General features: G+C 37.3%; 1 protein-coding gene across 1 annotated transcript in view; it reads left to right on the plus strand.

The window, feature by feature from the left end:
• Positions 1–24,204, plus strand: part of MEI4 (meiotic double-stranded break formation protein 4) — a 71,020-nt gene that overhangs the window by 36,531 nt on the left and 10,285 nt on the right. The gene's annotated exons all lie outside the window — the stretch shown is intronic.

The raw sequence follows: 24,204 nt of genomic DNA on the forward strand, positions 1-24,204 counted from the left end.
AGTTGGAAAAAAAGAGAGAATGAGTAGATGTGTCTTTTAAAATTTGGAGAAGATGTGAAATCATGTAGGTTTTCATATATTTTTCATATATTTTTTTCAGTGGTATACATCTAATTAAAAATGGTACAGTCTCAGTTGGGAATATGACTTGATCGGGTAGTGTCCTACAAGGGTCAATGAAAAGAAAGCATGCACCTTGTTATTAAGTGAAAAATGAAGTCATTTGTATGTCTAAAAAATATTTATCATAGGTGTATCACCAACACTGTGGTGCAGTTTAAAAAATATCCTACTTGTTGCTTGAGTAGTCTTTATATTTTTCTGTAAGTCACAAAAAGGAAAGATTACAAAACTGTATTATTTGAAGTTGAGAAAACTAGAGTAAATTAGTATGCTATGATTTTAACCACAAAGAGTTCTCCTTAAGCAGTAGCGACTTGGATTTTTCTAAAGGTAATTTGTTTTTATTACTTGCAGTGTAATTTATATATTTACAGGAAGAAAACAGAAGATTGGATTCGTACATAAATATTAAAAAATTGGTGATTTAATCCTTGAACAATTCCTATACAACAGCTGGCATAGTAAATGAATTAAAAGTCTGTTTCTCAAGGACGGCTTGATGCCCTTAGTTGTTGTGTACAACAATTTTGCAGTTTGTTTTTTAACCAACATAAGCAGAAAGAAATGCTATAAGTGGTTAAAACTTGTGCCAGGAATAGGGGTTTATTCTGTAGTGGTACAGTGGAAAGTCTAAAAGATGCCACAGAGTTTTTCCTTGCTAATAAGTTGTTTTCCTATGTAACCCTTACATAGAACACCTACCATCTATCCTGCCCTTCATCTGGAGGATTTTTGTATGAAATGTCTTTGTGTAAAGAGCTGGCCCAGTTTCAGAACTAAGGAGAATTTCTGGGCAGACAGAAACTTGCATTCAAAAGAAAAAAATGAAGATTCTTTCGATCTGTTTCTTTATATTTACTATATGTAAAAGAAAAAAAAAATCAGGTTAGCAAAATGCACTTGTTACTTGACTTTTTCAGCTTCAGGGTCAGGCCTCTTTTCAGGTAGACTCTTTGCTACCTATAGGTCTTCTCCTGTTACATTTTACTTACATTTGTGCTTACTGCAGGTCTTTTCTGTTATCAATACATAATACAGATTTCCAGATTTTATGCTTATCAGAAGCCTTCACAAAATGCCTCCCACCTTTAACATGAGATGTATTTTCACTATTGTGCAGAGGGAAGCATAGAAAATTTTCTGACTTAATGAATTTTAAAAGCTTAATAACTTAATGAGGTTCCTTTTTACCCCTCCTCTAAACAGCATTTTCTGTGCACCCCTCTGAAGATCTTTTTGGATCATCTAGTTCTCTCACATCTGAGAATTTAGAAATGTGTTTCCATAAAGAAAGTTTACTGCTCTGCTTCTATGTCCTTCCACTGTTAAAAATCTGCCTTTGTTCCTGAAGTGATATACCCTCTTTTATGTGTTTATTTCTGTTTTTATTTTCTTCCCAGCAGTGTTGCACAGGGGTGATGAAGGCATATTGCCTTCTGATTAAGGAATTTGTGTATTTATATTTTTCCCATCTAGTGTTAATAGTGCTTCCTGGGAGTTTAATTGACCTTGATCAACCAATTGCAAACTCAGGGCTGGAAAAGGAGTTTCGTATAGTCCTACCAAAGCTTAGGGTGCTTTCTTTCAACTCCTTTTAAAACATGCTGCCTTTAAGTATCCATCAGAAGAATAACTGAGTTTCATATACATAGGAAATCTCCAGTGTTTTAGAGTAATAAAGCAGTCTGGAAATGTTCATTGACAGCATGGAGGTCAGACTTTGTCTGGGAAATGGAGAAGATTCCAGGTGATGGAATATGTAAGTACAGGAACTGCATGCAGATATCTCTGTAGGTGACCTTTTTAGAAGTACAAGATCATGACAACTGCAAGTCCGTGTAGTTTCCTGTACATAACTAGAGTTCCGGCTTGCTGAGAAATGAATATTTTCAGTTTCATTGATTTGTGCATTTAGTTTTATGTTAATTTATGCACATTCATGTTTTATGTTTACTTACAAACCCATAAGTGATCATTTTTCTGAAATTTTTGCTTAACACAAGCTTCTCTTCTTAGTACAGTAGAACACTAAACTCCAGTATTTCTGACAGCCTGATTTACAGATCTGTTTCTGAGTGTTTCTGACTTTATGGAGCAGTACCTTTGGTAGGCACTATCCTGAAATAACTTTTAAATCCTTTTTCTTGTTTTATAAGTGTAACAATGCACTTCTTAATTAGAAATATTCAGAATAACAGTTTTAAAAAAAACATCTTAAATATGTAAATTTGCAAATGGTTAAAACTTTGTATGATTAACTTCCATTAACTGAATGTTATCATTATCCTGCTTTATTACTTAAGCAAAACTTCTATTAATTGCAAAGCTATTTCATGTCTTCCATTTCAGAAAATGGAATTAGAGACTCTCAGGTTTAGTTATGATAAGAGATGAATGTTGGATGTCCAACAGGAATGTTGGATGTCTTTTTGCTAGCCTGCAATTAATTCCTAAATATTTGGTGAGCCACAGAAATTGAAAATAATGGCTTTTGCATCCAAGCGAATTTCTTTGATTTTGTACAATTACAATGACGTGGTCTGGTGTTAAGCTAGAGAGCAAGGTTTGTATGGCCATGATTTGTGCAGCAGAGAATGTCTTGGAAATGTTGGGAGTATTCCCGATAGAGGTATGCTTGAGCAAAAAAATAATTTATATGGTTTGATTAGATTTAGAATTAAGATGTTGTTGATTGTATTCATTAACTTGAATGAAATACATGCAACCTGATACTTTTGTTCATCTGAACCACATTTGTAAATGTACACATTCATAGAAAAATTTACAGTAGCACAATTTGTATTGCTTGTCTTACAGGCTTATTTCTTTCCTGCTGAAAGACATTTGAAATTAATACAGCACTAACAGAATTAAAATAGTTTTAGGAAATAATTGTCTTGAATCTACTCAAGTTCACTTTCCTACTGTTTCAGATGGTGCATTTTCTTTTGGTTCCAGTAACAGCTGGCAAAGGAAGAAATAAATTGAATCAACTTCACAGGGAAAGAAAATGGGGAAAAAAAATACAGGAAAAATAGGAGAAAAAATGAGCTTTTTGATGTCTTTTTTTCTTTTTAAGTGTTGGCATTCCAAGTTACATGATTACAGCTCAACCTTTGAAGATTTAACTTGTGTTTTGTATTTTCTTTTGTCTGTCAATCCCTGAATTTAGCTGGCAAAGCACAAGTAAATCTATAGGTGTTAGGTCTTGAAACTGTTGGCTTTATTTCATCCATAAAATTAGTTCTTTCATTAAAAGTTACTCCTAGTCTCTGTGTTTTCAGAGTATCCAACTTCTAGCTGAAGTTGCTATTTTAAAGAACTCTTTTTTTTTTTCATGTAGCCTCATTATTTAATGAAAACTCTTTTACTGAGCCTAGCTATTACAGTTCCCCATGGTATCCTATATTAAATGTATATGAATGAGAGAGAGGTTACAGAGATTAAAATCTGAGTTGTACTTCTGCCTACAGGAATAAATTATTGGCAGAGCTCAGTTTAGGCTAGAATATTCAGTTGTTCAGTTTGACTCCTTCCTACAATTGTGAGCTACAATTCACTTCTGTTAACTTGCTTAAATAAAGTAGTTCATCAGATGACCATAGAGTTAATAAGATTGGAAAGGAGCTCTGGAGGTGTTTTAGCGCAGCCCTCTGTTCAAAGAAGTTTGCTCAAGCTGTGTCTAATCACATTTTGAACTTTTTCAACTATGTAGACTACAACATTCTTTTTGTGCAGCCTGTTCCAGTGTTGGGTAACCTCTAGCAGCTTGTAATAAAAGGCTGTCAGGTTGTTAAACATGATTTGCTTCTTTGTAAAGCAATGTCAACTACTCTTTCACCATGTTGTCCATCATATGTCTGGAAATAGTTTCCAGGATTATTTGCTATATCACCTGCCCAAGGATCAAGGTTAGGTGAACTGACCTGTGTTTCTCTGGATGTTCCTTTTTGAAGATTGGTCTGTCATTCTTTATCTTCCATTCCTCGAGAACTCTTTCAGTTTCCAAGACCATCCAAAGATAGTGGCCTTGCCATGACATTGCTCATCTCTCTCAACAATCTGCATTCTGTCTGCATTCTATCAGATCCAATGGTCTTATATGTCCAGTTTCTTGAGATGTTCCTCAACCTTGCTCATCTCCACTCAGGGTAAATTTTCCCTTTTCCAAACTTTCCCACTGGTTTCAGACATGATGCTCCAGAAAGCTGATCTTACCACTGAAGTTCAATCTGAAGAAAGCACTATGCCCTTCATCATCTGTTCCTTTGCTACATTTTTCCTTATCTTCCTTTTGCTCCAATGTACCTCTGAAAATTTTGATGCACTTCATATTCCTATCCAGATTCAGTTCCAGATAGAGTTTTATTTTCTTAACCCTGTCTCTTCAAATTTGGACGGTGTCTTTATATTCCTTCAGAGTTACCCGTCCTTGCTTCCACACCTTACTGCTTCCTTTTTTATTTTTCAGTTATGTCAGAAGCAACTTGTTCATCCATGCAGGAGCCATGCAACTTTTGCTTACCTGTGTATCAGGTCGAGCATTCTTGAACTTCAACCTTGAAAATTATCTCTCTCACATACCTCTTCTCTGCAAAGTCATATCACGTTGCATTTTTCCCAAATACATTGCTAAAGAGGCTGAAATATGTTCTCCTGATACCCAAGGTGGTGACCCTGCTTTTTCTTTTTGATAAATTTTTCAGCAGTAGGTGAGATTATAGTTGCAAATTAGTTGAGTTCTTGAGGGAAATATTAAGTCATAAAGAGATAAGTCACTTTTCCAACCAGCAAGGAACAGACTTTCTCAGGAAGTTTTATAGATGCTTCAGTAACACCCTCAAAGTTAGCAATCTGATTTATGTGAAGATAATTTTTATTGAATGCAGACTAATAATTTTCAATTCGTGGGAGTATAAGGTGAATACTGAGACATGCTCTTAAAATCCTCCTTTACACTGAATTCCCTTTTGTATAGGTAAGACTGAGTATGGAATCTGTTCTGGAGGGCTCTACATACTGGATTAGTCCCTAGTTTTCCATAGCCAAAAGATATTTTTGAATAATTTCCAGCAAGAAAACATAATCATTAACAAATGCTGTTTGGATCTCTTAGAAATTGCTTTGGCTTTCATCATGCTGTATATCAATTTAATTTATTGTATTACAATTTAATCAATTGTAATTTCAGCTGCAAATTTTCTTGATAAAGCCTTCTTTTGTTTGCTTATATTAGCAAATTTACTTTCTGCTTTCTATACTTCTGAGCAGTATAGAACCATAGGATGATTTTAGTTGGAAGGGACCTCGAAGATCTCATCTAGTGGTGGGCTGGAATACTCACCACTATATCAGGCTACCCAGGACCCCATCCAACCTGGCCTGGAACACTTCCAGGGATGTGGCAATCTGTTCCAGTGCCTCTCCCTCCTCACTGAGAAGATTTTTTTCATAAAATCTAATCTGAATTTCCTCTCTTTTCGTTTAGAACCATTAACTCTTATCACTACACTCATAGTGTGCCCTTCTCCAGCTTTCCTATAAGCATCCATAAATGCTAAACGTTTGTGTTTTCTGACATAGAATTGTAGATTCCTTAGAGTTGGAAAGGATCTTTAAAGATAATCTAGTCCCACTGTCCTGCAATGAACAGGGGCATGCACAGCTAGATCGGGTTCCCCAGAGCTTGATCCAGCCACACCTTGATAGTCTCCAGGAATGGGGCATCAACCACATCTGTAGGCAAGCTGTTCCAGTGCCTCACCATCCTCACTGTAAAGGACTTCCTCCTTATATCCAACCTATATCTATCCTCCTTAAGATTGAAGCCATTTCTCCTTGCATTGTCACCACAGACCCTGCTAAAGAGTCTGTCCCCTTCTTTTCTGTAGCTCTCCTTTAGATACTGACAGGCTGCTATCAGGTCACCTGAGACCCCTCTCTTCTCCAGGCTGAACAGCCCCAGCTCTCTCAGCTGTCCTTGTAGGAGAGGTGTTCCACTCCTTGGATCATATTTGTGGCCCTCCTCTGGACGTGCTCCACCAGGTCCATGTCTCTTCTGTACTGAGGGCTCCACATCTGGATGCAGTACTCCAGGTGAGGTCCCACCAGCACAGAGTAGAAGGACAGGATCACCTCCCTCAACCTGCTGACCATGCTTCTTTTGATGAAGCCCAGAACAGGGTTGGTTTTCTGAGCTGTGAGGGCACATTGCTGGTTCATGTCCAGCTTCCCATCCATCAGTACCCCCGAGTCTTTTGGCAGGGGTATGCTCTATCCTTACAATCCTCAGCTTGTATTGGTAGTGAGGGTTACCTTGACCCAGGTGCAAGGTCTTATATTTGGCTTTCTTGAACCTGAATGAGGTTTACCTGGGTCCATTTCTCAAACCTGTCTAGGTCCGTCTGGATGGCATCCCATCCTTCAGGTGTGTCAACTGCACCACACAGCTTAGTTTCATCAGTAAACTCACTGAGGGTGCACTCGACCCCGCTGTCCATGTCATTGATGAAGATATTAAAGAGTTTCGGTCCCAGCGCTGACCCCTGTGGGACACCACACGTAACTGATCTCCATCCAGACACTGAATCATTCACCGCCACTTTCTGGCCTCAATTCTGCGGCCAGTTTTTCATCCACTGAACTGTCCACCCATCAAATCCATATCTTTCCAATGTGGAGAGAATGATGCTGTGGGCCAGAGGCCTTACTGAAGTCCAGATAGATGACATCAGTGGCTCTTCCGTTGTCCACTGATGCAGTGACATCAAAAAAGGCCACAAGGCTGGTCAGACAGGATTTGCCCTTGGTGAAGCTGTGCTGGTTCTCCGTTGTCACCTCCCTATCTTCCATGTGCCTTAGCATAGTTTCCAGGATGATCTTTTCCATGATCTTTCCCTGCACAGAGGTGAGACTGACAGGACAGTAGTTCCAGATGTCTGCAAGGTCGTAAGGCCTTGTTTTCACTTGTTTGTAAGTTTTGGCAAATGCTAACCTTTCAGGCTGAGTGTTTTCCTAGAGGTATCTACCTCAGGACTTTTTATATGTGTTTTTTATTTTATTTTTGCTTTGTCAGTGCATGAGTGCAAATTTGAAGTTCAGTGTGTGAGAGCTCACAGCTTTGATAAAAGCCAGTAGGAGCTGTGTTTTGAATTCGTGCATCTCTGTGTAATGCCAGACACTGTAAAATCACATCCAAGTTCTCTAAGTGTGTCATTAGAAGATAGTGTGATTATTTCAAAGATTCTGTTGTAATAAATAAAAACATTACCTCTCTCTAAAACTGCTAGTGAATTATAAGTAATAATGTACTGTATGTGAAATTGTACTAATGATTGTCATTAAAAAAATAAATCTGTATTCAGAGCAGAAAGTGAATGCTGTGCATTTTACGTTCATGCGTATAATAAGTGTAGAAAAAGTACTGAATAATAATATTCCTCCTATTTCAACATGATTAGCAACAGAAGCAATTATCCTTGTAAAAACAAAAACAAAACAGTAATTGATCATGTTGCTAAAACTATAGACATAGGAGAGTCAAATTAGGCTTACAATATCATTGTGTTGGTTTAAAATTGCTATTCCTAATTGAAAGCAGGGAGCTAGCATCAAGAAACCATATATAATAAATCAGACAATTATTTTACGGTATTATATAACAGTTTGAATGTTAACCCTTAATTTTCTCAATGTTTCACAATTCTGCTTATGAGATATTTAACCAACCCTTGGAATTATATACAGCTGGCTCATTTCTGCATGGTGGTTGCTCAGGTATTGCTTGAAATTACGTACACAAGGTCTGTACAGTAGGAACTGGAATCAGCAGAGAGAGGATGGATGGTAAGAGCAGCTGTAATAGTGATTCAGAATGGGAGAAGTTGCCATTATGGCTCCTAAAGTGAACAAGAAGAAGCACACTGGGTGATTAAGTGTTATAAGCATGTTTTATTGTTATTGTTAAAACACTTTAACAGTTGAAGAGTAGATTATTGGCTGCATCATAGCATGTATGGATTGAGCACACAGGACCGGGCAACACAGATGACTTCTCATTTAAGATGGTCTTCAAGTACATCCATCTTTTTGAAGAGATTTCAGTATACTTAACCTTGGGAGTTTGGACTGGAAATTAATCACCTGAGGACTACTTCAGCTGTAAATCAGAACTGTGCTCACATTTATTTATTACATTAGTATTTCTAAGTATGATCAAAATTTGAATCGGTTGCAAATTTAAAGGGAGGGAGGGAAGAAAGGAAAACTTTATTGGATACATGATCTGTAGATTTATGTGGAAAAAAAAAAAAGATAAATTATGAGCAAAGCATAAGCAGTTCTCTACATGATTAACATTATATTATATCAACTTGAGTCAAAAGTATTAACTGAATATTGACATATTTATTATGTATTTGTTGTTTATTTAAGAAAAATCCATTTTTACAGAAGTATGATTGGGTTCCCTTTTAGCTGGGAGTTTATAGTTTTCTTCCGCTAGAAGATACTTCACATCGGTCATTTTTATTATGGCCCCAAGTAAAGCATAATATGATCATTTCTAGTTCTTTATGAAAGCTCTCTTAATGCTGCCTGCACTTATCAGTGATGTTTGCCTTGGTAGTCTGCCCTATCAGATGCTCTGACATAAATCTCCCTTCCCTGCAGAGAGTACCAATTTTAGCAAACTTGAAGTGCTCTGTTTGCATTCAAAAACTTCTTATCAATCAGTGCTGTTATTATTCATGTAAGATGGAAAGAGTAACAGTAGTATGTATTCAGTAACAAATGCAAATATCAGGTTCAAGGAGAAAACAGTAGTGTAAATCTCTTCACAATTGTGATGAATTTCATGCCATCCATATTTTTTGTTTGAACAGTTTTAAATTACAGCACAAGATAATTGAGGAAGAAGTTGGAGATTTTGAGTGGCTACAGGGGCACAAAAAATAAGATATTTGAGATTGCTCTAGCAATTCAGTCTTATTTGTTCTTAACAGGAGGAAGATGTGTTAAGCTTTTAGTTCAGCCTCCTCCCCTTCCCCAAGGATATGATTGCTGTATTATTTTGGCTATGAAAAATACACAGCATAGTTGCCATGGCATTTGTTTTTTCTCATGACAGTCTAAGAACCTAAGAGGGCTCTTGCTGTACTGAATGACCTTGGCACCCCACTGGCCTCAGGTACTGTGGCACAACAACCAGCCCTGACAGCCCAGCAAGCAGTAGGTTTTCCCTTTAAAGCTGTAGGGCCATTTGCTGCCTCAGCACCACAGCACATCTATCAATTTCAGGTAACTGGTTGAGTCTTCTACCTAAAAAGTAAGGGCAGAGGAACCAAAGCCAGGCATTTCCCATATCCTTGTGGGAAGTTGTAAGGAGACTTTAGGAAAAATCTAAGAAACTGTTACTGTTGCTGGTATGCACACCTTATTCTTCTAATAGGCAGTGTAGTATTAGGGGAGGAAAGAAATTGGTTTTTTTTTGTTTTTTTTCCTCACTGGTACCAGTATACAGTTGTGGTTTCACTGTGGGTGACTGAGGGTGACTTATGTGTGCAGAATTAGTGGCTCCCAATGAATTTCTGCATTAACCAGAGCTGGTTTAATATATATATGGGAAGTTTTAATGTCATTTGTATGCAGGGCACTTTTTTTTTTTTTTTTTTTTTTTTTGCATTTAATTTATCAGGAGGGAGATTTGTGGAATTTCACTCATAGAGATGAGATGTTTGCAATCATTTGGTCTGCAGTATCTTATCTATGCCAAGGACCAACTTGCTTCTAAGGAACTTGCTTCATTAAGTTTAAGGAGAGCCAGGAGTTACTATTTCGCGTGATGTATTTGACTGGCATATTTTGAGGAACTTCTATCCGTGTAGTTATAAAATTGGGCTGACAGTACAGCCTGTAGAATTTTATTTATTTATTTATAAATGGAGGCAGATTGATTTAATTGTCCTAAGGATCTGCATAAGAAGCGGTGAACAATTATCTGTCATTTTTTAATTGTTTATATCACTGAGAAAAGGCCTAATGTAAAAGCATTAATCTGAAAAACAAACTCAGATCCAGTTGCAGCTGACCTATTTCTAACAAAGCATTCAAGACTTTGTTGCTACAGTGGAATAGTGGCAATTAATGTGAAATCTAATAAGTCAGCTTCTGCTAAGTTAATAAATAAAACATAGGTTGGTTTTACTAGCTGCCACTTGTGTCCGGAAACACAAGCAGTGAACTGTGATAAATTGGCATCATACGAATACTGCTTGAAAACTAACTATAGTCTCTGAAATGATTAGCCATAATAACAAATCTTACTTTTCCAATTCTTCATGGTATTTTAAAATTAATTAAATATATAGAAGTAAGTTATGATTTTATTATTTAATCAAGTATCTGCTACTATGACGGATCTTTCTGAGGCAGAAGGAAGATCTGTGTCCTTCGATGCTCCTCATTTGCAGTCCAAACTGTGAAGTATTCTGTTTGTATTGTACGTAGCACATTCTTGCCCAGGAAGTGTTGTGCTTTTTTAATATTTAGAGTGAACATAGGTGGCAGAACCTTGTTCCTGTTCATTCATAACTTTATATAGGAATATAATACAAAGGAAATCTACTTTGCAGGCAAAAGCCCCATTGCCTTTTTAGCAAATGCTTTATCCTGTTGAAATAGATCCTCCATACAGTAATCTAGGGCTTAATATACACACATCTGATGTTTTAATGTGGATCTTGACATTATGAAAGAAACATCAGAAAGGCACTCTGAAAAGAACATTGGGAGCATCCCTTATTAAACTGTCAAGCTGTTGCAGATGCTGTTTTATATGCCCTTTTTTTTCTGTTCTGCACAGAATATCATAGGAAATAGCCTTTCATTGTACTCTGTACTATTGTATAGCAGTAACTTGACTATTCCTGCCTTTTCTGCTTAACTACTTAGTTTTCATGCCTGCTTATAGCTAGGGTCCCCTTGTTTTTCTGTGGTACTGTTTTTATTTCTAATACGCTTTAATGTTCTTTTTATTTCTTGTAATCCCTTTGGCTTCTCTTATCAATCACTTGTGTTCTAAATTTTTGCTTTATCTTCAGTTTCGTTAATTACTTCTTCTTCTATGTGTACATTACTTAATGCTTTATCAGTGCTTTCATGTTTTAATAGGTTTGTTTTTACATCAGTATACTTCTTCTTCTGTAACGTTGGCACATATGTATTCCACTGACAGATGATAAGAAAAAATGGTGACTTTCATAGTTTATCATCTGTAATAGAAAGCTAAGTGCTTTTCTGAAAGATGGCTTAAATGCAATTCCTAGTTTTAAAAAATCATGGTTTGTTCCTCGAGGACTGTAATAGTATCATAGAATCACAAGGTTGGGCCCCTCGCTGCAAGAAAGACATTGAGGCCCTGGAGCGTGTTCAAAGAAGGGCAACGAAGCTGGTGAGGGGTCTGGAGCACAGGGCTTATGAGGAGCAGCTGAAGGAGCTGGGAATGTTCAGCCTGGAGAAGAGGAGGCTCAGGGGAGACCTTACTGCTCTCTGTAACAACCTGAAGGGAGGCTGTAGTGAGCTGGGGGTCGGCCTCTCATATAACTGGTGATAGAAGTAGAGGGAATGGCTTCAAGCTGCACCAGGGGAGATTTAGGCTAGACATTAGGAAATACTACTTTTCTGAAAGAGTGGTCAGGCACTGGAATGGGCTGCCCAGGGAGGTGGTGGAGTCACCGACCTTGGAGGTGTTCAAGGAATGTCTGGATTTTGTGTTGAGGGACATGGTTTAGTGAGAACTATTGGTGATAGGTGGATGGTTGGACTGGATGATCTTGAAAGTCTTTTCCAACCTTGGTGATTCTGTGATCTAGTTTCAACCCCCTGCTGTAGGCAGGGACACCTCCTTCCAGACCAGGTTGCACAAAGTCCATCCAGCCTGGCCTTGAATGCTTCCAGGGAGGGGCATCCATTCACAACCTGGGCAACCTGTTCCAGTGTCTTGCCAGTAAAAAATTTCTTCTTGATATCAAGTCTAAATCTACCCTCTTCCAGTTTAAAACCATTTCCCCTTGTCTTCTTGCTGCATGCTGTTAGAAAAAGCCCATCCCTGCTTTCCTGTCAGCATGGTAATATTAACATTCCTGTGGGAATATTAAATGCACAATGACTGGGAAATTCACATCTATATTGGCCTGCCCTCTCTACAGCATCCCACGCTTACTCCCCACTTTGTTCTTCAGACAAGGTATTTGCACTTGAAGGAGAGAATATAGAAGCCTGATACAGGCCTATGCTGTAGGAAGTCAGGGTCTGCAAATGGCTGTTAAAAGCTACTTTAGATGGGCTTCTGGAGCCAGCTAAATTTATTCTTAAATTCACTACACAAAGAACTGCTGAAAAATCCTGATCACTTTCTATGTTACTTGCACCATGCTGGCAGAGTTCCCTCGTGGCCTAGCAAAATGGTAGTGAGTATGCATTCGAGGAAATGAAGGCTTGAACTTTCCTAGGTAGAGAAAAGCCAGTAAGTGCCTGAGCCCTCATTATAGAGATACTATACTAACTATTGCTGTTTTATAGGAAAACAAACAAACAAAAACAACAACAACAACAAAACAGTTTTTGGTCATTTGAAAAACAATGGTAAGTGCTACAGTGGTCCTGTCTCTGTGATGGGGCAAAAGTACATATTGTAGCCCTGCTTACAGGTCCACATTAAGAAAGACTGGAATACCAGACAAACTCTCCATCATCACTTACAGTCCAACCTTTCCAACCTTGGTAATTCTGTGATTCTGTTGGAAAGGACCTACAAGATCATCTAGTCCAACTGTCCTCCAATGTCAAGCTTTGTGGTTCCTTCAAAATTTAAAATTGAAGGATACATAAAAATATCACACTACATTATTGTGCTCTTTAACATCTTCATAAATGACCTATTGTAGGGTACCCTCTTTAGCAGGGTGGTTGGAATCAATTATCTGTTGAGGTGCCTTCCAACTTTTGCAATTTTGTGATTCTGTGTGATATTGACAGTGCGATTGAGTGTGCCCTCAGGAAGTTTGTGGATGATACCAATCTGTATGGTGTGGTCAACATGCCCAAGACACAGCTTGTCATTCAGAGCGACCTAGACAGGCTGAAGCAGTGGGTCCAGATGAACTTCATGAGGTTCAACAAGACCAAGTGTGAGGTCTTGTGTCTAGATTGTTGAAATCCCTTCTATCAGTACAAGCTAGGGGTTGTAAGGATGAGCAAAACCCCTGCTGAAAAGGACTTGTGGGCACTGGTACGGATGGCAAGCTGGAAATGAGCCAGCAATGTGCCCTCACAGTTCGGAAAGCCAACCATATCCCAGGATGTATCAGAGGTAGTGTGGTGAGCAGGTCAAGGGCATCTTGAATGCTTTGTTAGAAATATGTCAGCTGCAACTGATTCAGATTGTACACCTAAGGAGTATGTTTGTTTATGATATGGATGACACTGGAACAGCTTGCCCAAAAAGTTGGTGGAAACTCCATCTTTGGAGATGTTCAAGGTCAGGCTGGCTGTGGCTCTGAGCAACCTTGTCTAGCTGTAGATGTCCCTGTTCATTGCAGAAGAGTTGGACTAAATGCCCGTTAATGGTCTCTTCCAACTAAAACAGTTCTGTGATTATTTAGTATAGGTTCAGATGTGTGAACACCAAGAACATGTAATTATTTTTAAGGAGTGGAATTACTTCTGTCTGTTTCTTTTATGCAGGCATTTAAATGCAGGCATTTGTTCTGAAGAATCTGGATTTGTTTACTTAGTTTTTACACTCTTCCCTTCCCTTCCAGGCTAGTTGTGCTGTAGAAATGGCAGGGAATTCATGTGAGTGTAGGATTAGGAAAGGAAAAATAGCTGTCATAACACAGCAGCAGAAAGAAAAGCATTTTGAGAATTAACTTGAAAGTAAACAAAGTAGCAGCAAAGGAGGGTTTTTGTTTTATGAACTGTGTAGAATTCCAGACTTCTACAGTCCGATGTACACATACACAAAATAAAATGTCACTGTCTTAAAGAAAAGCTAACTAAGGACAGACTTATTGTAAATTCTGAAATTCTGATTTCATATTGCAGTTGACTGCTTCTGGTTCTTCATTTTGTGAGTGCCTGAAGCTAACATTTAAGTAGTATTTGTGATTTTCTTGTTAGAGTACACTTCTCAAACTGGGTTAGCGTGTCACTGTTGACTGTTTGGCTTTTTGCTGTCAGTTTTTGCAGCTTTTTTTCACAGCTTTCTGCAACTTCTATATTTCTTGATTAAAGAAAACAAGCAAAACAGAAATGCTCTGTCTTGTGAAACTTCAAAAGTTCCATCAGGGACATAACTGAAGAGGTAACAGTGCTTCCACCCATGTGTGCCTAGTTCCCACAGTGAAATCTTTCAGTAAGCTCCTAATACAGTGCTCAGGAAGAGTATTTAATGACAGTGTCGACAGTAGGTACAATGAGTGGGAGACAGTTCTTCTATGAAGTAAGGGAAGTTTAAGAAATGGATGTTTCTTAAATTCTGTGGGGGTTGTTTTGCGCGACTCACCTGAGAATTGCAGTTTACAAACTGAAATTTATTTTCTTAGTTGAACCAAAATCTTTTATTTCAAGTTAGAAATGGAAAGGATAAGATTTCCATATACTGTTTTAAATGAGGTCATTTGCTAACAGTGCTTCTAATGACCTATTTTCCTAGGGTGTTACTTTTGTCAGAAATGATGTCTTTGTAGAGTTTACAATACAGTTTAATCTCTGATTTAGACTAAGATTGCCCTGTTCTTTGCAGTTTACTAAGTTTCTACCATGTGATATGAAATAGCACTTATGTAATATTCACACTAGATTAAGGAAGGAAGCAAAGCAAAATCAGTCCAGTATTAAATAGGGAATGTAATTCATACAAAATACTTTTTTCTTGTGTCACTCTCCATAATACTCACAGAAGAGTTAGTAGAATCAGGACTACACCTGCCAGACACATTACATTTTTACAATCTTGCTAACTCATAGCTTCATGTCAAAAGTATCCTTAAGTATAGTACCTTATTAATCTTACAGGTTATCTATATTTGTGTTGCTTTCATTCCTTTTCTTTTGTTACAAGCCCTGTTAACATCCAGCGTTCCTTCTTAAAATGCGTCCTATTTTGTGATGTTTGCCCAGAATGTCAAAGGCAGATGTTGCTGATATGGCAGTAGGAGTTGAACCTTCCCACCAATATCCCATTATATTTTGTCACTGTGCAACAGATGTCAGCAGATGGGCAGTCTGATAAAATGGTGTCTGACATGGAAGTGTGTACAAAACAAGGTGTGGAATTGAATTCCTCCATTTGGCAAAAATGGCACCCATTGACATTCATTGACACTTGAATGTTTATGGAGACTGAACAGTGGAAGTGAGCTCAGTCAGCAGTGAGTGGTGTGTTTCAGCAGTAGCAACAGTGCTGATGCAAAGTTTTAAGAGTGTAGCATGCTTGTTCATCACTGATGAAAAAGCATAGCTAATGAGGGTGACTATACTGAAAAATAGCTGAGAATTTTTACAGTGTCAGTGTGCTCTTTGTATCTTTGTATCTTTCATGGTCATAAGTGGTAATACCATTACAGAGACCCATGTACTTGTCGTATGTGCATTAGTCTTGTAAGTATTTGTGTTATTATGTTCTAATAGTACTGTGCTGTAGCTTTCTAAAGCAGTTCAGAACTCAGTTGTCTATCTCTTTAGTGAGCACTGCAGCTTCTGGAATAATCATGTACTTAAATAATTCAAGTATGTAAAACAAAAAAAATGACTTAAGAAATACTTTCGGATTTGCACAAAGTCAAAATAAACTAAAAGATATGCTGCATTACTGCACAGTTATTCCCAGTTAGTAACTGCCTTCACAAAGGTTTTTAATATAAATGCAAAGGGGGCATTTTAGAAGAAAAATAATTGAAAGCTATTCAAAACTGCTTGCAAATATGAATATTACAAAACCGATAGAATGGCAATTACAGTCTGTATAGAATATTAATGTGCTACTTTACATGTAGTAGGTCTTTATTATGAGCTCATTTCATAGGTAAGCCAGTGTAGGTTGTTTTCAATATGAAATATGATAGGCAGCTGTGTTAATAAAACCTTGTTGCACATAGAGCCGTCTCTTAATATGCAATTAAACACAGTTTTAAATTGTAAAATAAATCATACTGCAATACAGAAGCAGCAAATTAAAAAAAAACTCCAGGTACTCTGTCATTTTGTAGTAGTTTAGTGTAGCAAAGTGGTGCTTACTATTTTAGATTTAAATTTGGAAGATTTCAGTTAGTGTAATTTTTCATTTTTAACTGTAATGAATGATTATTTTCTTTTACTGCTATGAATGAATTTCACATTATTTGCAGAAAACAGGTTGTGTTAGCTGTTATTTCCAGGCAGAGCAACTATTTTAAGCTTCCTTTGTTACTAACTACTTAGTAAACTACTTACTAGGACTATGAGATGAACTGATATAGATGTAGATTTTGAGTTGCAGTAAGCTTGGTCAGCTTGTCTTAGAAAATACATAAAGAATAGAAGGGCTTCAGATAAGAGCAGCAGATCTGGAAACCTGCAAGGTCATCTCTTGAAATTGTTTTTTAAGGAAGAAAAAAAAATGAAGTATACAAGGCAGAGAAAATTTTCTTAGTTCTAAGAAACTTTCTCCTGTTCTAAGCTAACATTTACTATATTTTCTTTCTCCGCCTAAAGATCCAATGCCAGAAATTTCTTGCTACTTTCTCCATGTGGGAATTCCATGAAAATTCTCACTATATGAGCTAATTCTCTGGATTTTTTTTTTCCTCCTTTCTCTGCTTTACTTTTTATCTTTGTACTATTGATATCACTTCAACTTTGTTACTTTTTAAGGTAGTAATTTTCAGCCAGTATTTTATGGTTCTCTGAGTATCTCTGAGTGAGAAAGAAAATCAAACATGTTTCTAACATTTATCATGTTCATAGAAAACTGACCCTGACGTTTTTAAATGCTTCCAAAACTTTTATAAGTTTCCCAGAAGGAAAAGGGGGCACCTAGGCAGCTGGCCAGGATGGGAATGTCATTTACTAAGTGAAACTACTTCCTTTTCTCGGGAGTCTCCCACCTTCAAGCACTAGATGTTTCTAGGAATAACATATGTTGATTACTTCCATAGAAATATTTTTAAGTGATACATAGCTTATATGTTTTCAAGCTGTTTTTCTGGTACAAATGACTTCAAGGTGGTAAACAGCATTGGTTTAGGAAGAGGGTGATGTTCAATATCTGACTCTCCATTCTGTTACATTAGGACAGATAGCAGGACACTATCTCTCCTGCTAATAGCCAAATATATTTCTTCTTGTTAAACTTGTACACATTTGCTTGACACTAAATATCTGTCTCAGGACAGGCAAGATGAACTTAATGAAATACATTTGTCCTGAGTGATGACGATTTTCAACTTCTGAGTAAAGATGGAAGAAAACTGCCTTTTCAAGTTCTACTGCCCTTTTTTTCAGCATTTAGAATAAATTCACAAATCTTTGTACAATTTGTGCTGCTTGTAACTTTATCTATTAACTCAACAAAATAGCAGGAGCCACTGACTGTACCCAGAAGAAAGTCTTGTGTGCCATTCTTAAGCACCAGCAGAGCATAAATATATGGTCTGCTATCATTTTCATTCTTGCTATTGAAAAATCATGGTATATTAGAAGAGTAACTCTTGAAACTACCCTAATTCATTTACCTCACCTTGTTTGAGACCATCTAGCTTGAAAATTTGGCTGAGAAGTTTCTGTCTTCAGATCACAAAAATCAGCAACTGACTTGCTGTTGCAAGTTCTGCCATTCCATGAGCGTAGGGATTCTGCTTCTCACAGTCTTCCTTTTCTTGGCTGTTGGCTGAACACATGCATAGGAAAGGCAGCACATTTCATTCCCTCTTTACAGATCAAATACAATTATCATCTCCATGAAAGTCATAAGAGGGAGTACTTCATTGTTGAATGTACGTATACTCTGTGCTTCTGGGCAAAGACTACATTTTTTTGTCCTAGGCTGATCACTGAGATCTTTCAGCCTTTAGGCAATACATGCTTTATCATCAGATGTTGACTCAGTATCCCTGTATTAGTAAGGCCATCTTAAATCTGACAAAGTCATCACAAAAATAGCCAGTGTCAAGCTATCTGATGAACTGATAGATTAAAAAAAAAAAAAAAAAAAAAAAAAAGAACCAACATAGACAACATAGATTGCTTGACTTTTCATTTGGTTTAGCTGCATGGTGGCGGGAATTGTTACTTCTGAAGTTACATGGGATGCAGGTGGTGGATTATAATTATAGAACAGTGATACTCTAGAGATGAGACCTAGAAATGTGACAGTGGAACTGGGAAGTTCTTTGCATCATCAGTTTCTCCTGGCTAGATATCAGGCTGTCTGTACAGATTCAAAGTTCTGCATGAACTGGACCTTGCTCCTATTTTTTTTTTTTTTTCCTACTGATTTCAAGTAGTTTTCTTTCCAAGACTCATTCTGTTCATCGTGATATTGCTACAGGTAGCAATGGATGTGCTTGATACTCCCTCTCAAACAAAGGCCGTACCATTCTTGTGAGAAGCATCTTCTAGTTTTAGTTGGTAGTGACTATCTATTTGTTCTTTCTGATGACATAATGGATGAGGTCTTTCATTAAAGATTTTAGGAGCAAATTAAAAGCCCTTAGCAACACTCCCTGGTTGTTCCACCAGTAAATCCATTGAAATGGGATTAGTGTCACCCAGTTGAACACCTCTTTGAGTTTCACAAGGTACCTATCCTCACATTGGAGATGTGCTTAAGAGGCCTGATGCATTCTTTTTTCAATTCTCTTATTTTTCGCAGTTTTCACTATTATATGTAGTATATGCATTTCTTGAAGAATAGAAATCTGTGTGTAAATTGTATTAGCACAGCTAGAAGCTGCTAGTTTTCCTGTATGCTCATTCTGAATCATACTAGCCCTCCTTCTTTTCAAGGGTACTGTTCCCGAAGATCTTTTAGGACAGGTTGGGATTTTTTCCTCCTTTCCAGGATGAGAAGCAGTTTTCTGTAACATAAAAGAAGGCTTTGCAACTTATGGACTCTTATCTTGAAAAGATATAGGATGGAAATTGGTCTAGAACACAGTCATTAGGTTCCTTCATCTGTATTGAGTTGATAACTCTTGGACTTTCAAGGTCAGGGGTAAAATACGTATATGAAGTGCTTTCTTGTTTGTTGATAAATTCATGTGTTTTCCAGGGGCTAGGGAAATGGGAATAGGTGTTGAGGCATTTTTTATTCTTAGAAGAGATAATTGTCAAGAATCCTCATTGCTCCCTTTATGGGAAGGTAAAGCCACAGAGTGGTATTGGCCTCAGGCTGCCCTGGTACAATTCTGAGAACAGAGATCCCACTGAGGGAACAAAGATGGGAAAGATCTAATTATCCCTTTAGAATTAAGGAATTCAAAGTCTTTCAATTCTTATTGACCAGAGGACTGAGGACTGAAAAGATTGTTAAATGAGCCACGTGATGTTAAGCCCTCCGTGTATGGGAGGGAATCTAAAATACATGGTAGTAAGGAAAAGAGATGGACCTGTGGGGGAAAAAAAAATAGAAATAGATTTTTTTTAAAGAATTTACTAACCAGAATGCTTAAAATTATTTCAAAATCAATGGCTATATGCCAACATAGCATAGAAGGGGTGGAATTAAATTTAAATGAATCCAATCTGATAGCAGAAACAATCACAGCATGAGTTCCTTGTTGGGTAACGTGGTGTCATCAGGGAAACCTCTAGGAATATATTTAACGTCTACTCTGAAGCCATTAAGAATGTAGCAATATTCTTTCCTGTTCGTCGTCTGCAAATCGCTTTATTGTCCCTGAATTTTTCTCTCTGCTTGGTTAGTGCTCTTTCAGGGAATAAGTGCAGTAAAAATTAAATATAAAAAAATAAAATAAAATTGGAATCAGATAGTGACTTTCTTCTAATGAAGAAACTTTAACCATTAAAACAAGAGTTCTATTAATACTGCAGCTGTTTTCTCTCATTGGATGATAACTAGGTCGTACAGACGACATCTAAAAATAGGCAACTAAAAATTTGCTAGGTGCAGCATAACAAAGGTGATTGGTGCACTTTAATTCTGATTGCATTTAATTTTATTTCTTCTCTCATCTTTTAATGAGTCAGTCTGTAATGATTTCCTGTCATATTTTTCTTAATGTAATTCCTGCAGTCTATGTATTTAGTATAATTTGTTAATGCTATATTTTAATATCTTGCACAATAGTTTTAACGCTTCCTAATAAAATAAGCATTATGTTAAATTGCATTAAGTGTGCAGCATTACATCTGTTTGAAGTAGCAAAATTTGATAGCTGAAGAAAGAGGAATGCTGTTGTATCACTAACAGCACTTAGAAAAGTATTGCTGCATTTCTGTATGCATCTGCCATAAACGGAATCAACCATTAGAGATTTTTTTGTGCAAAATAAAGTATCAGGTATTTTAAATTAGCACATCTGGTCCACGGTTAGAAAGAAGCACTGTTTCATTTCTTCTTCCAGAACAATTTAATGTCATCAATGTACACACACACACACATCTCGTCTCAAACTGAAGTTTAGCTATCATTTTGGAAAGTTAGTTATCCTTTGAAGTGTCAGAAATTTCCCAGTCTTTACAGGGCAAATTCATAATAAATATTGTGGCATATCTAACATTACATTCTTACTGCACAATAAATCTGACATTTGTGTTGCACCCAGTCTGCTTTGTGCGCATCTAATAATTGGCAGGTACTGTGACACTGACAGGAGGAACCTGTAGGTTACCTTAATATAACGCTATTTGTTACCTGCCGGTATGATGCTATTTGTTATTTGGCAACAACAGTCATGTTGCTGTCTAATGGTTGGAAGAATTAGGGACTGTTCTCTGTAATCTCCTTGAAATTGTGTTATGCTCCTTAATTATTCAGTAATTGTATGTAACATGATCTTATTACATTTTAAAACTCTACTTTTCATACAAGCAGCATCCAGTATTGTGAAGTTCATAAGTAATACCTTGTTCCTGTATGAAGATCAATTTAAAAAAAAAAAAAAAATCTTTTCAGATTCATTATTCAGAGATTCAAAGAGCAAATGAGTTTGTATCAGATCAGATTAGACCTTACAGTGGCCTTTCAGTACCTGAAGGTGGCCTACAGGAAACCTGGGGAGGGACTTTTTATAAGGGCAGATAGAGACAGAACAAGGAGAAATGGTTTTAAACTGGAAGAGAGTAGATTTAGACTAGATATTAGGAAGAAATTCTTTACTATGTGGGTGGTGAGATACTGCAACAGATTGTATAGAGAGGCTGTGGATTCCCCCTTCCTGGAAGCATTCAAGGCTTGGCCTTGAATGGATGGGGCTGGATGGGGCTTTGAGCAACCTGGCCTAGAGGGAGGTGTCCCTGCCTATAGCAGAGGGCTGGAACGACATGATCTTAAAAATCCCTTCCAATCCCAACCATTCTATGACTCTATAATTGTTTGTAATGAATGCTGGAATTCGTGATTCTACTCCAAACCTAATTCCTGTAAATTTCTATTACATCACTCTGTTGTTTAGGTTTAAGAATCTGATTCTGAGGGACTCAATGAAATGCAGTGCATTGCTCATAATTGTTAGTGTTATTTTTCTGAGATCTTTGGTTTACTGTAGATACTTGATGTATTTGGTAGTACTGTTGCTAAGGTACTCAACTCTTGGATGCCCAAGCTGGGGCTCAATAGTACTGAGCTGTTCCTCACAGAATCCTTGTAAAGGACGAAGTGACTTGTACTTCTCCATCAGCTGTCAGTTTTAGGCAGTGTTAGTGATCTGTGCTGATGATTTGGCATAAAAACAAAAGATGTCAAAGAATGAAAAATCACATGCTTCTCCTGCCATATGTAAATCTTCTAAATTTTCTTCAACTTTCTTCTAGGTCATTTCAAATTCCCAGATTCATCATTTTGTGATGACATCCTGCTAGCACAGTAAATAGGTTCTGCTGTAAGTGGCAGTGTGCTTGCTGAAGATGTTATACATTCAAATTTTTATGCAACTACACTTTCTAGAATCTTTTTTTTTCTTTTTTTTTTTTTTTTTTAACTTAAAGCCAATTCTGTCTTTGCCAACTACTGACAAATAAGACTTTCAGAACAGTTCAGATTGGAGATTCGGCCATGAGCACAGCATTAATTGCACAGCAGAGATCTTGTCCCAGACTACATTAGATGGGAATCTTGAATATTCCAAAGCTGGGAATAGGAAGCCTTTGGATTAGGTTCAGCTTGGTATAAAATATCTCAATAATAATAATGCCTAAAACACAGACTTTTCCTCTAAATCCCTTAATGATTGGTTCAGATTATATTGTAATGTAGAATTGTGTTTTTTTTAATACATAATCCTGTCTGTGAAGTTTCTGCTTCAAAATTTGAAGGAAAAAATATTTGGTTCCTAACAGCTACTTTGTCATATGATTACTTTCAAGTCCTCTTTGTTGTGGGTTCTTTTGTTTGTTTGTTTTTTGGTGTTCTGTCAGAATGCTACAATGTGTTCATACAATACTGCAGAAGTTTGTCATTTTCAAAAAACTATTTTTACATGCAGCTGTCCTTAGAGAATCCTTCCTGGCATTCTGAATTTGTAGAGCCAGTCTTGAACTGCATATCGCTATTTTCCAGCAGAGGTTCTCCTATGAAACAAGTTGCAAACTGCTACTCTGAAGCTTTTAAAACCCTTCTTTTTGTACTTCTGTACTGCTATAGCATTTAAAAAGTAATAAATAAAATACATGCAAATTTCTAGAAAACTACTGGTCTGGGATTTTCCAAGACAGCATGACATTAAATTAATAGAAGAGTAAACTTGCAGGAGAAACCATATTTGCAAACAGTCGTACCATTTAGTTACTGTAATGCCTAAAAAGATTGTAGGAAATAATCTGTTCAATTTTATGTTTTGTCATGTTCTAGGCAAGGGAGTAGTTGCTTCTATAATTAAGCTTTACAGCATGTATGCAATCTTTTGGGTATACTATGGTGTGCTCTTTCCTGATATTTCATGTTGTGCATGATTTTCGAGTAAATATTTTGTTTCTATAATTCCTCACAATTTTAAGCTGAATAAATAACATTGTTTTCATATGATTGAATTTTAGCAGTCTATTCAGTAATTATTCTATAGATATATTCAACATATACAAATTTTGTTGAACAAGTAGCACTACTCATGTCTATTGTCTCTAATATTCATGAAATTACAGTACCCTACCATGCCTTTCATGGCTTCTTGTTAAATTCTGCCTTTGACAGTATCCTGTGAAAGTTTGGAGGAAGTTTTTGGTTTTGGTGACATAATTCCAGTGGAAAACAGGTGTTTTATGCAGATATTTGAATCTTACCGAGCTGCTTGAGGTGACCTGGTCTTCGCTAACAGAGAAGGACTGGTGGGAGAAGTAAAGGTTGGGGACCATCTTGGGCAGAGTGACCACAGAATTGTAGAATTCTCCAATCTTGGCGATGTCAAAAAGTGGCCAGCAAAGCTACCTTCTTGAACTTCCAGAGGGCAGACTTTGATCTGTTCAGGGCACTTGTAGCGCGGGTCCCTTGGGAGTTGCTTCTCAAGGGTAAAGGGGCCCAGGAAGCCTGGACACTCCTCAAGACCGAAATCTTAAAGGCACAAGAACAGGCTGTCCCTGAGTGCCGTAAGGCGAGCCGCAGGGGAAGACGACTGGTGTGGATGAGCCGAGAATTACTGTTGAGACTCAGGGAGAAAAAGAGAGTCTACCTCTGGAAGAAGGGACAGGCTGCTTGGGGAGATTACAAAGAAGTAGCTAAGGTATGCAGGGAGGAAGTTAGGAAGGCAAAAGCCCAACTTGAGCTCAGGTTGGCCTCTGCAGTAAAAGACAATAAAAGATCCTTTTATAAATATATCAATGGCAAAAGAAGAACCAAAGATAATTCCCATCCTCCACTTGATGCAGCAG

The sequence above is a fragment of the Lagopus muta genome, chromosome 2 (assembly GCF_023343835.1).
Source record: "Lagopus muta isolate bLagMut1 chromosome 2, bLagMut1 primary, whole genome shotgun sequence".
Lineage (NCBI taxonomy): Eukaryota > Metazoa > Chordata > Aves > Galliformes > Phasianidae > Lagopus > Lagopus muta.